Source organism: Protopterus annectens, chromosome 6.part0, assembly GCF_019279795.1.
Source record: "Protopterus annectens isolate FY-2018-M chromosome 6.part0, PAN1.0, whole genome shotgun sequence".
NCBI classification, from domain to species: domain Eukaryota; kingdom Metazoa; phylum Chordata; order Ceratodontiformes; family Protopteridae; genus Protopterus; species Protopterus annectens.
The window spans coordinates 1,561,142,589-1,561,155,570 of record NC_056737.1 but is presented as its reverse complement, the minus strand read 5'-3'; the positions used below and the strand labels follow the sequence as shown (position 1 = coordinate 1,561,155,570).

Genomic DNA, 12,982 nt, shown 5'->3' with positions numbered 1-12,982 from the left:
TCCCATTAAAATTGAAAGACACAGTGCTAGCCTTATAGCTAGAAAGAACAAAAAACTTTTTAAGGGATGCTAACGCATATTTGAGCAACCAGGCTTATCCTATTCGTAATGAACCAACAGATTTTTACTTACCAACTGTGACTGAAACTGAAGGGTACACAGCAATCAAACCCTTTCAACTGAGGCTGTGGTAGGTTCTAATGTTGTCAATAATAGTTCGACTGGCCTCAACAGCAATAATGGGTCCAACCATAAGAGGTCCAGTAATAAGAACTCAGGTCCTGAAAGGTCTAATAATAGCATCCACAATTCTGCATCTGTTTTTTCAGCTGGGCTACCAAACTCGGTTGTCCGATACAAACACTGGACCCAACAGAGGCAGGAAGAGGGGCTGCAGACACGGGAAGTGAAGATGACTAACAACTGGTCCATTTTCAATTTAAGTGAGCATTCATTTAGAAAGATGAATTCAGTGTACTTTCAAAAGGCTTCTTATTCATTCTCAGTTGTAGAACATCTTACAGTACTTTAATTACTAATTTTAAAATGTTTATTCATAAACTTAATTTGAGGTACATCTTACACGATGTTGGTAATCCTTTTGATTCTACTACTGATTGTAGTGTACAAAAGCCTAGTTGTTACAATCCACCTTTAAATAACACCTTACAGGTGTTTGCTAAAACCTGTAAAAACGATTTTAACTACATAGCTCGTAGGATGCCACTGTACAAGTTTAACCTTAATGTAAATGAAAAACGAGCTTTAAAGACACTTAGGCTAGATACCTAAAATTTATGAAGGCAGAAAAGAGGTGCGGAATGGTGATCATGGACAGAATTTTGTATCAAAGAGACATTGTAAGCATATTAAAAGAGGAATAGCTCTCTCAAAGTTAGTAAAAACGCACGCACACACACACACACACACACACACACACACACACACACACACACACACACACACACACAGAACTCATCTGTACTGGTACAGCATCAGAAAGCAAAAATATTTATCCATATAAATGAGTTATTTTCACTATAATATTCCAGCCAAGCACAGTAGTGATAAGAATACAGAAACAGATTTAAGATGTGTAGGTATATATCAATGTTTTATACCAAAATTCACATTCAAATGCAGTCTCTAGCAGATTTATTCAAATGTGTTCCACTGCAGTTTTTGCATTAACAAGCAACTTCCAGGATACATAAGCATGTAGTTAATAGCGGATCCAGGAAGCTGCAAAAGTGAGGGGATGCAGTCTGGTTGGTTGACCACTGGGGTGGGAGTGAGAAAGTGGGGCACTGGGTTTGGTGGATGTGGAAAGATCATGTTGAAAAGCTCTGACATCATGTCTGAAAAAATAGCAATATACATTCAGTTGCACATGATTCTGCTGTGGATGTGGTATTAGAAACAGGTATTCACTATTACAGATAATTACAGGATTACGATCTGTTTCCCCGAGTCCTTGACTACTGGGTCAACTTCTCAGGGGTGTGTTGTCAATAATGATGGTTACCACAAGTAGATGGCTTCCCAAAAGGTAATATTATGCATTTCCTGGCATTTAGTTTAAGTCCATGGCTCTGACACTAGCTCTTTCTGCAGAACATTTGTGTCAGTTGGGGATTCTCTGTGCCTAATTTCCAATCATCTGCAAAGTTGGTCAGCCACAGACCACTGACACTGGCCTTGACTTCAGAGAAGTACATGCCAAAAAGGAGTGATTCCAGGACTGATCTCTGAGGGACTCTCCTGTGACTGGCTTCTTTGTAGACGTGGACTCCCCCCATTCATACTTCTCAGGTCCTGTCTATGAACCAGCTGGCGATCCACCGAGTGACATAAGGGTTTATACCTAACCTGTTGAGTTTGTCAACAATGCTCAAGTGAGGCATTTTGTCAAATGCCTTGGCCAAGTCAAGGCACGCAGTGTGAAACATTCTGCCCTCATACCTTGCTTTGTTGACCTTCTCAAAAGAAATCCACCAGGTTGAGTAGGCACAACCTGCCCTTGATGAAACCAAACTGGGTTGAGGCCAGTTTCTGGCACTTTCCTACATCATTATCAATCATTTCCAAGATAATTCTTTCCATGGCTTTGCATACAAGACTAGTTAGACTTACGGGTCTGTAGTTTCCAGAGTCTGTAGATGGCCAGTCTTTGTGCAAAGGGATGACTGTTGCTGTTCTCAATTCGTTAGCCACAAAGCCTGTTTGGAGACAACAGTTAAACAGCAATTCCAAATGGCCCGATAGGTTATGTTTCATGTCATTTAGAAAGCATCCTGGAATATTATCTGGGCCCATTGATGCAGCGTTTTTTTTTTTCCTTGGAGCTTTAAAGACATGTTCCCTAGTGATATTAATAGGAGTTTTAATAGTTTGTTAGCTAGCTTACATGTTTATTCTGCTGTAACCACAACTGACCAGTCAAAAAGGAGCTCAGCAACTCAGTATATAAAACAGAAAAAAAAACACACAAAGCACTTTCAGTCATCCAGAACAGCAACTGACCAGTCACATAATCAGCAGTTTTAATACACAAGTCCAAGTTGTATTAGGATGAAAGCGGTCAACTATTCCATATTAAAGATTTTTGGTACTTGCGTATTATCGTAACCAGATTGTTTAACTCAAGAGCGAACACTTTATGCTTGTTTCTCGAGCCAAAAAATGTGGTCAGACTGTTTTGGGAGGTGTGTGTATGTTACAGAAGTGTGTGCTTTTACATGTAGGTCACGACTGTGTTAATTTGGTCCTGCGAGGATGCGTCTGTGGGATTTCACCAGGTCTGCAAAGGACGCATTCTCCCAGGATCCCGCATTCTCTGCTCGTCTGTTTTCATATGGTAACTCCGGCAGTGAGTCAGTTGGTAAAACTTCAGAAATACTGCACCTTTCCGTTGATACATGTCCTGTTTCTTGGTTCTGCCCCCCCCCGTTACCACAACATATCCGTTTTTTGGATGAAACGCCACTGGATCTAAACTATTTTGTGCATATTCAAGCCCCACATTGACTTTCTTAACTACACATTCTGCAACATGACGCCAAGTAATATGACAACACAGACCTGCATTTTCTGACATGTAGCAGTCTGTTCATTTGTACGTGAACCTTTTTTTTTACAAATTGAGAAAAACAGTTACAGTTAAACAAGACCATCATTACTGTGTCTGGGTTTGCCTTCTGTGAGGGATTCCTTACACACAGTGAAAGAAATCCTTTGGTCATAGGACTCTAGGTCTGCCAAGTCAAGCGTGCATGTGTTGTTGTTGTTGTTGAAACTCTGGTCCACTAATGATTGGCAGTAGATTTTTACTCGCCGAGCTGCCAGCTCTGACGCACAACCTTCAACTAAGGTATGCCCATTCACGCATGTCTCCACACAGAAGACGCTCTAGCCAAGAACTGAACAGGACAACGTCTTACTGTGAGGCGACAACACTACCGCAGCACCACAAGCGTGCATGTGTAATGCATGCAAAAAGAGCAAGAGGATTTTCGGAAAGGTTTCTGTTCCAGAAGGTTTTCCGAATATATTCCCCAGCAATAAACACTCAAAAAAAAAAAAAAAAAAAAAAACTCCTTGCAGCATTTCATGGGTTTCTTTTGTATGGAACTATGCGTAAATTGGAACTGGGAAAATCTGGTTGCGATAATATGCAAGTACCTGATTTTTTTCTTAATTGAACTGCTGTCAACGCAACTGGTCTGGTGTTGTTCTAGATGACTGAAAGTGCTGAGGAGCGATGTGTGTTGTTTGTAACCAAAACTGACCATATTCAGATAACCTCAGACACCTAATACATGTACATCATATGAAAGAAAAACAATCACACAATGTCAGTGCAACAGAGAAAAACTAACAAATGTAGTGTTGCACAGTTATACTGTAGTGTTCTTCTGAAATCATATTGTAAGAATTTCAAAATGAAAGTATCTCCTAATATGCCATTTACAGAATGCCTCTTAACAAGCCCTGTTAACTGTCTAGTAGTGTCAAGGTACACAACTGATAATTTTAACTTTTAAATGACTGCTCCATTTACACAACTGGGTTAACAAGTCACTTTAAGATATCTGCAAAACAAAGATAAACAAAAATGAGAGAATGTAAGTACACATTGTGGACCTTTGTAAAAACTGCCTGAATTCCTGAACTTCTAATGTAGAAGAGTGTTGGGGGGTCACAACTTACATTTTTTTTAAAAACTGCAAGTCTAACTGGGTAACATCATTAAGATACTCATCACAGATACTCACATCAGCTTACTCAGAAAGTTCTACATACAAATCTCTCCAAACGTCATACACAGTTAAGAAATATAATCCTCTTCAACTGTTGCCCTGTCCATGCAAAGAAATTGTTTTCAAGTTACTCAAACATTTATCTATGCAGAACTAGGCAGGCTTCATGCAGATTACATTATTAGCAGATGTGTCACCATGCATCATTGGAATTCTATGAAAAATAGCAAACAATGATAAGAACCTCAAAAGGTTCTACAATTTACAACAGTGCTTCCAAATGACAGATTTAATTAAATACATTTCCTCCAGAAATGTGAATCACTCATCACCAAAAAACACTGATACTACTGATAAGGAGACTGTCTTAGGCAAATCAAAAACCAATAATGACGTTTCTAAAACTAAACTGCAAGGGATAACTGAGCAATTAAGGGTCTTGCCTCACTTAAGAGGATACGGACCAAAATCACAAAGTCAAACAAGTCAAAATCTACGGTTGCTGCTAGTCTTAAACATTAAAAGTGAAACTAAAATATTCACCTGCCCCCCCCCCCAAAAAAAACCCTGCTGTTTTGAGTTCAGTTAGTAACATAAATGAAATATAATCATATCAAAGTCATAATCGCTGAGCTCTTTTTTACTTATCAAGGCCAAGAGTCAGCTTGAAAGCAGCACTACTGTCACACCCATAGTCAAAATAACTATTAACTAAGGAATCAAATACCACATATATGAACTAAGGAATCAGAGTTTGGCCACCATGACAGAGAGGCCATCACAGTCTGTATTAAAACACTAAGCCCTTTATCACCTTCTAATAAGCACATTCTGATTCTATAGAAGCATTTTAGTTTATAAGTCACAACATAAGGAAAGAATCGAATAGGCATATTAAAATCACACAAAGGCACCATATACCCATCCTCCATTACATAAAACAAACAAGTTTAAAAAATACATTCCATTCACCAGTACAAAGTGCAGTTGAACACAGTTTTCCACAGATCTTTTGTCAAAAATGCTTATCAGAACAAATCTTAACTTTTATAATTCACCCAAGAAAACACATAGCAGACGCGTACTTTGGAAAGCAATATCTCATAACTGTGGAAAGTGTCCCCGCTGCGATGGTTAAATTTTGGATGCGGTTACATAATAATGTCATAATATTGTTAATTTCTCTGTGTCTGCCTAAATATAAGCCAATCACAAAAACTAAAGTGACTACTGTTTAAAACAAACACAAAACAACAATGATATCCACAAACAGAGCATCTAACCCTTTCACTCATGCATCACATTGAGTGCAACTGCCTGAAAAATAAATATGGTTTTATAATATTTGTATTTGAAATTTGACAAACTGAGTTTTCTGCAAGCCTTCCTGTCACCTTCCAGTAAAGTACTCCCAAACAAAACAGAAAGTGGTCAAATGATGCCTACTTGGCATATAATAAATACAATTATAATGGTCATAAATGCATATAGACTATAAATTTAATCACATTGTAGCTACTGAGTCAAGTAATATGAGCCAACACTGTCATGCAATTAAATATAGCAAGTCAGCAGTTTCAGTAAATAAAATATTAAGCAAAATGCCAATCTAAAACTGAAACGTTCTGATACATACGTTTCTATGAATATTACAAGTTCTGATACATACGTTTCTATGAATATTACAGTCTACAACCTTAGTAACCCTTATACCATTATATAAATCCCTCTCCAACAAGGAAACATAGAGCCATCCCACCACTAGACTACTTCATCGACTTTTCACCTATGAATGACACGTTTCAATTAAAAGCTACTATGCAAAACTGCTGTGATACTGGCTGTGCATTTCAGACTTAAGAAGCTGCCCTTCAGCTATTTAGGAAATCTGTTAGCATTTATCTACGTGGCTTAGATGCTAAATGGGAGCAGTGCAAAAGGATGCACAGATGTTCGCTCCCACAACCCAAAGTTCTGGCAGCATTTGACACAGACAATGAACAGACACGGCAGAAAAAAGTTTTAAAACTGATCTACCACTCTACCGCTTAACCCAATGCTAAAGGACACAAACAGAAGACAATAACCTGCTAAAACAATTCAGGAATCAAATCTGCATAAAACTTAAAGTGCGTTGTACACTTTTAAGAGTGGAACTATACAGATTTTCACTACACAATCAGAATAATCAGCGAAAAACACAATCCACAGCTGCTAAGTGCTCAATTCCTCTAGTGAAAGGAAAGGACATTTTTGACCACACTGAGAAAAGATTAGCAACTGTTCGCACCCCCCCCCCAAAAAAAAATACAGAAATTGTAGACTAATCTCAGCTTGACATTGTAATGGCATCAAACATTTAAAATGCTATAACAAGCACATAATGTACGTTCAAACAAGATAATAGTACCCATAAAGTGCCCAGCACTTCTTTCCATAGTTCCCAGCCCAGCGATTATTTTAGACCAACTGCCCCAGCTTCATACACAAACTTTCCATGAACCCTGCAATACCACTCCAGCCCTCTTACCTCGCCAAAAGAAAAAAAAATGCACTGTGATACGCAAAGTGGCAAAAAAAACATTATGCTCACTCATTTCCCCAAACAAACCAGTCCTCTGAAGCCTGGTTAGATTCTTACTCATTGCTCATATCCTCTCTACAATACTACCAGTGGCAGTGTTAATAGCATCTGTGACTGGGATGCTCATTCTGGGTTTCGCCCGAGTCGCTTCTTTTTTTTTTCCAACAAATGTCTGCTACAACTTATTACTCAGTACACCTTCACTCAACAATGAGATGTAGTTGGAGGAGCAATTCAGGATCATTGTAGATCACCTGACTGCACCCTCCAATCGCATCTCCAATGCGTCTTCACACACAAAGTTTGGTATGTCAAAAAGGAAAAATGTACCATTTTGTCAGTACCCTTTTCCTATTTTTACAAAGTGCAATGCTTATACAGATTTATGATGGCTTTAAAAAGGGGATGGGGCGCACTCCTGCACCCATGCCTAAATCTGCCACTGGTAGTAAATCTATATATGCTTTAACTGTTTTTTCCTCTTTTCTACAAGCAGCCGGATTGTCACTGAAAGGGGCACTTTTCCTTTCTCAACAGTTTTTACTCTTTTACATGGAAACTTAGGTACCCCTCTGTCTCACTCATTCTACTGCACAGTATATACTTGCATCATCTCAATATGGCCTCATTATTCTCAGAAGACCCCTATTTGCCCTGTCATCCAGTGAATGCCCCCTTATACACTTGCCACAGCAGTCAGAAACACTTTACCAAAACTTATATAAGTGAACACTTCCTCTATAGAAATAAGTCTTAAAAAAAGCAGCACTCTTCCATGCCTCACTTCTCTTCCACTCCTCATCTCTCTCTCTTCCAATATTGTCTCCTAATTATGAGCCTTCTCTTTCCAATAATGTTTAATGTGTTTACCTTACAGATGTAAGGTACAGAGTTTGAATCTTGCACTTGGTCATTGCCTAGTTATTGGCTGGGGTGCACTAATCTGCAGACTGTACCTAGTATTTACCTATTTATCCTTGGTGGGGGATTAATATAATGGCTAATGGTGCTTACTTCACATATACATGGTTTGACTCTCACCTTTGAAAGGAAAAGAATCTATGCTTAAAATGGTTCAAGGCAGCTAGCCTAGTACTTACCTATGAACCCTTGTTCTGTCTCCCATAACTTTTTTTTTTTAAAATTACACTTATTTGTTCATCACATAAATGAAATGATCTTCCTCACATCTTTTGCAGCCAAGTCCAAAGTCATAAATGGAAGGATAAATGCAAAATACATACATATACAGAAAATTATATAAGCAATTTAGTACACCCAGCATATGTTTTTAGGAAATGGGAGGAAACTGCAGTACCCACAAAAAACCCAAGCTGAAAGGGGAAAGTCATGAATAAATTCCACACAGATAGTGACTGGAACTCAAGGTCGGACCGTAGTACCTAGGGATGTGACGCACTACCCTTGTAATAGTACAGCCCTTATTACATGCATCTCACAAATGTTTAATTAACTTAAAAACTGTGCTGTTTTATGTCCTCAGCGCAGCTTGAACCCAAACTGTGTTGTGGTCTTCTTACATTGTCGTCAGCTATATAACTGTAAAATAGATTAAAATTAAACAGAGTGATAACTGCCAGCTATCTGCCATATGGCAAGGACCAAGGCTTAAAAGGGTTCTTAGACCAGCCCATTCAACACAGACTAACAAATGAGTAAAGTAAATAAGAAAAAAAATAAAAATAAAATGCAGGTTGAGTTGAACAGCCAAGCAGCATTGCATTTGATTTCTGCCAAAGGGTGGATATGCAACTTCTTTTCAGACTGATAAATGTAATGTATAATCTAGAACATATATGTTTTGTACTGGCACAAGTAAAAATCAGATACGCCCATAGACTGACTGACTCACTGAAAATATGTAAGCACCGCATGCACCACCACAAAGGCAGCCACATGAAACTGCAGACACAACATAAACATGAAGGTGTGTACTTACATAAAAAAACAACACCCAACCCAAAATATAAATTATTCAATGGACCAAAAGAGGAATTCAAAGTTGTAATGCAGCTTCTAAAACAGGACAAACCAAATATGTCTGGGTAGAATAAAAGAAAACTCATCCCTTATAATGATTTCCATGCAAATTCTGTATGAGAGGGAAGAGGTAGCATATAAACAAATAGTGACTATGTAAAAAGGAAAGCAATGAATATTTGGATTTTCCATCACTGGCAAATAATCCTTCCCCATCTAAGGCATGAAAAGAAGGAAAATGTCTTGCACCACATCAGGAGAGATTTAAATTCCCACCTAAACAAGAGATGCATTCTTACCTCCTTAATGGGATTTAATTATTTACTTTTTCCCCATCAATGACAATCTATAAAGCTCCAGTACCTATACTGTAGAATAGAGTGCGTGTGCTGTATATTTAAGAAGCATTTCAAGGACTGAACATACATATAAATAGTCAGCACGTATTACCGTCAGTGAGAGTGCAGCCAGACAGTGAGAATGTATGAGTTTAATAGTAAGTTTGTTTACAAGTTAATCTAAGTTAAAGTTATTAAGCCTCAATCCTGATGTGTTTGTACATAATAACCCACGAAGTCTCGTCTATTGTACCCTGACTAGATGAGTGACATGGTGTCAGAACCAGGATTCCAGGGGCTGATATTTAGAGCTACGAGGTGCAGAGTTAACAGCAAAGGTAAACTAAGAGAAACGAGCACGAAAAAGAGCCAGAAAAGAGCCAAAGGTAATGAAAACTTGCACGAACAGTTTATTTTATAAAAAAGATAAAACAGAGTATTACAAGGGCACAAACCGCATTATTAAACAAGCGAGAGGCATAAAAGGTTTATTAATCAAATAAAATGTTTAAGATTAATAGATATGTAAAACGATGGTCAGAAAAGCACACAAGGGATTTAAAACTGCCTTGGAATTGAAAAATGAGTATACTTAAAGCAAAACAGGCATGTTTAGAGTAAAACTAGCACAAGAAAAGTACAATGGGTATGAAAAGAGATTAAATGAGCAAAACGGATATAATAAGGGCAAAAAAGGGCACATTAAGCATAACTAAGCAAGGTGACTGCATGTTTTTGGCAAAGTGCTGTGTTTTGGCATAACTACTACTTTGCATTGTATTCAAGGCATAACTAAAGTTATTCAAAGCATCTCAAAGTGTGTAAAAGTGCTGACAGAGTGTGCTTATTACTGTGCATTTATTCTGAACAGTTTGTGTGCAAAGTGCAACTATTATGTAAAGTGCTGTCGAAATACAGCCATTTCGAAAAGTTTCTTATGCTGGGTGTGTCTATTCGCAAAGTGCCACCATTACAGCGTGTTTCTTGCAGTGTAAAGAGTTATTTAGCAAAATACCACCATTTTGGGGAAGTTTCAGTGTGGTGTGTACGCTGTACATCATTTTGTCGATCACACTTTGTGCAATTTACATTTCTGTGAAAGTGCTGTTTTGCATAACGAAAAAACGAATGCCACAATGTCGAACCTTACAACAGCGAATGCAATACAGCATTCGCTGTTGTACGGTTCAACATTGTGATGTAGATCACACTATAGTGGGGATCGGGAAATGTACCCTTTCCCTCACTATAGTGCAATCCTGGAGTTTGTATATTTAAGTAGCAGGAGGTGTGGGGGGCACAGCCCAACACATGGGGAGTGCAAGGGGGCTTGCCCCCCTTCAAACACATTTTTACTGTGCAAGTCACTGTAATTCTGTTCCCAGAAATGTGGTGAATGCTCGAATTATGTCGAATTCGAACATCCACCACTTCTGAGTTCGACTTTGTGTTCATTATAAATTTTGCGATTTTGTTTTAAATTAGTGTTTGAAGTGCAAATTCAGGGAAATGTGTAACCCCCAGACAAATATTACATTGGAGAGGCATTTGTTTTACACAAGAGATCAGAAACCAGGCAAAATGTTTGCAGCTTATATAACTGACCTGAGAAACAAAGCTAAAATGTGTCTGTTTGGTGACTTAAAAGATGAATTGATAAAGGACAGACTTGTGTATGGTAATAATGCTGCTGTGAGAAAGATTTTGCCTCGTGAAAGTGACTTAATGTTGAGCAAAGCTATTGAGATTTGTCAAATCTATGAAGTTACAGACAGGCACACAAATATGCTTGCAAGTGATAAGAGTATGGCTTCAGCAGGTTCTAGAGCAAATGTAGACAGCATTCAACACATGGCAAACAAAAGCAGGCCTAAGCACATGGCAGCCACAGCCCCTGCTGGTTCACCAGAGAAACCACATAGTTTTCCAGCAAGTTCTAAGAAAGAAACATGCTCAGTGCAGTAAAAGTGCGAGTCAGCAAAACCCAAATCCAGCTTCATTGTTAACTGTCACAATTGTGGTGTCAATCATGAGTCTAAAAGAGAGAAATGCTTAGCATTTGGTCAGCAATGCAACAAGTGTAAAAAATGGAACCATTTTCAAAAGTTTTGCAAATCAAGTAAACCTCACACAGTTAAAAGTTCACTCAAAAAAGCAAACTGATCAAGTAGAATTGCAGCAGTCTGTTTTCTATGTAGATGGTGAAAAGGTTGATGCAGTGAATTTTCTGACAAAAAATGAAGTGTTTTGTACAATCCAGATCAATGGTAAATCCACCAAGCTCAAAGTAGACACTGGTTCAAAGTGTAATGTTATGTCAGCAGATACTTTTGCCAAAGTGAGCGCTAATGAACAACTCAATGTGGCCAGGTGTGTGAAACTTGTTGATTATGGAGGTGAAGAAATTCAAACAGAAGGCTCAGTAGTACTTTCATGTTACTTGGCTATGAACTGTTACAGCTTGTTATTCTATGTAGTCTGAAGACCTGTTCAGTCATTACTGGGTCTCAGACAGTTTGAGAATGAATTTACTTTCTTTTACCAAAGGAGTTCATCATATAAGCACATCTCCTAGTTCCAGTTTTGCTGAAGCTATTTTCTCAGAGTATGCTGATGTTTTCGATAAGTTGGGTAAACCTCCAGTTGTGTATTCTATAAAGTCAGACCCAGAAGTCAGTCCGGTAGTCAGACCAGCAAGAAACGTTCTGATAAGCTATGCAGGATAGAGTTAAAGCTCAGTTGGATAAAATGGGCAGAAAGGTGTAATTTCTCCGGTCACAGAACCAACTGAATGGGTGTCATCTATGGTAGCAGCCCACAAAAAAGGCTCAGACGAAATCAGAATATGTATTGACCCAAGAGATTTGAACAAAGCATTTAAGAGACCACATCATCCAATGCGTACAGTCATGGAAGTCGTAGCCCTAATACTGAATGCCACTGTTTTTTTTTCTGTCTTAGATGCAAAAGTTCATTTTGGCAAGTGATGCTTGATGACAAATTCTCATTACTGACTACTTTCAGTACCCCATTTGGCAGTTATAGATTCCTCAGGATGCCATCTGGAATAAATTTTGCAAGTGAACTCTATCAACATGCAGTTGAGCAAGTTTGTCCAGGTTACCCTTGTGTCATAATAGTACATGATTTATTGGCTGGAGGCAATGGTGAAGCAGACTATGACAGAAACCTTTAGACAGTTCTAGACAGAGAATGTGAAGTAAACAAAGCTCAGTCCTCTGAAGTGCAAATTCAGACTACCAGAGTTACATATGTAGGTGATTTATTTACCAGCACTGGCTTGAAACCAGACCCATCCAAGCAAGTAGCCATTCTTGAGATGCCAGTACCACATAATGTTCAAGCTCTACAACCTTTTTTTTGGTATGGTCAACTATTTAGGCAAGTTTATACCAGACTTCAGTGAGTTAGCAGCACCTTTGAGACAGATGACGCACAAAAATGTTACATGGTCTTGGTTGGAATAGCAGTAGAAAGCATTTGAAGACCTTAAGTAGAAAATTGCCACCCCACCTACATTAAGATACTATGATGTCAATAAACCAGTGACCCTTTCCTGTGCTGTTTCAAAACTTGATCTTGGTGCAGTCATTCTTCAAGAAGGCAGTTCAGTAGACTATGCATAAAGAACTCTTACCTAAACTGAAATACAAGATGCTCAAATTGAGAAAGAACTTTGGCAATAGTGTTTGTATATTCAAAGTTTTATGATTATATCTATGATCGAGCTATTTAGATTGAAACTGATCACTAACCTTTAGTTACTATTTTAATTCATT

General features: G+C 38.3%; 1 protein-coding gene across 2 annotated transcripts in view; it reads right to left on the bottom strand.

Annotated features, from left to right (window-relative positions):
- Positions 1-12,982, bottom strand: part of OSBPL11 (oxysterol binding protein like 11) — a 1,295,440-nt gene that overhangs the window by 447,906 nt on the left and 834,552 nt on the right. The gene's annotated exons all lie outside the window — the stretch shown is intronic.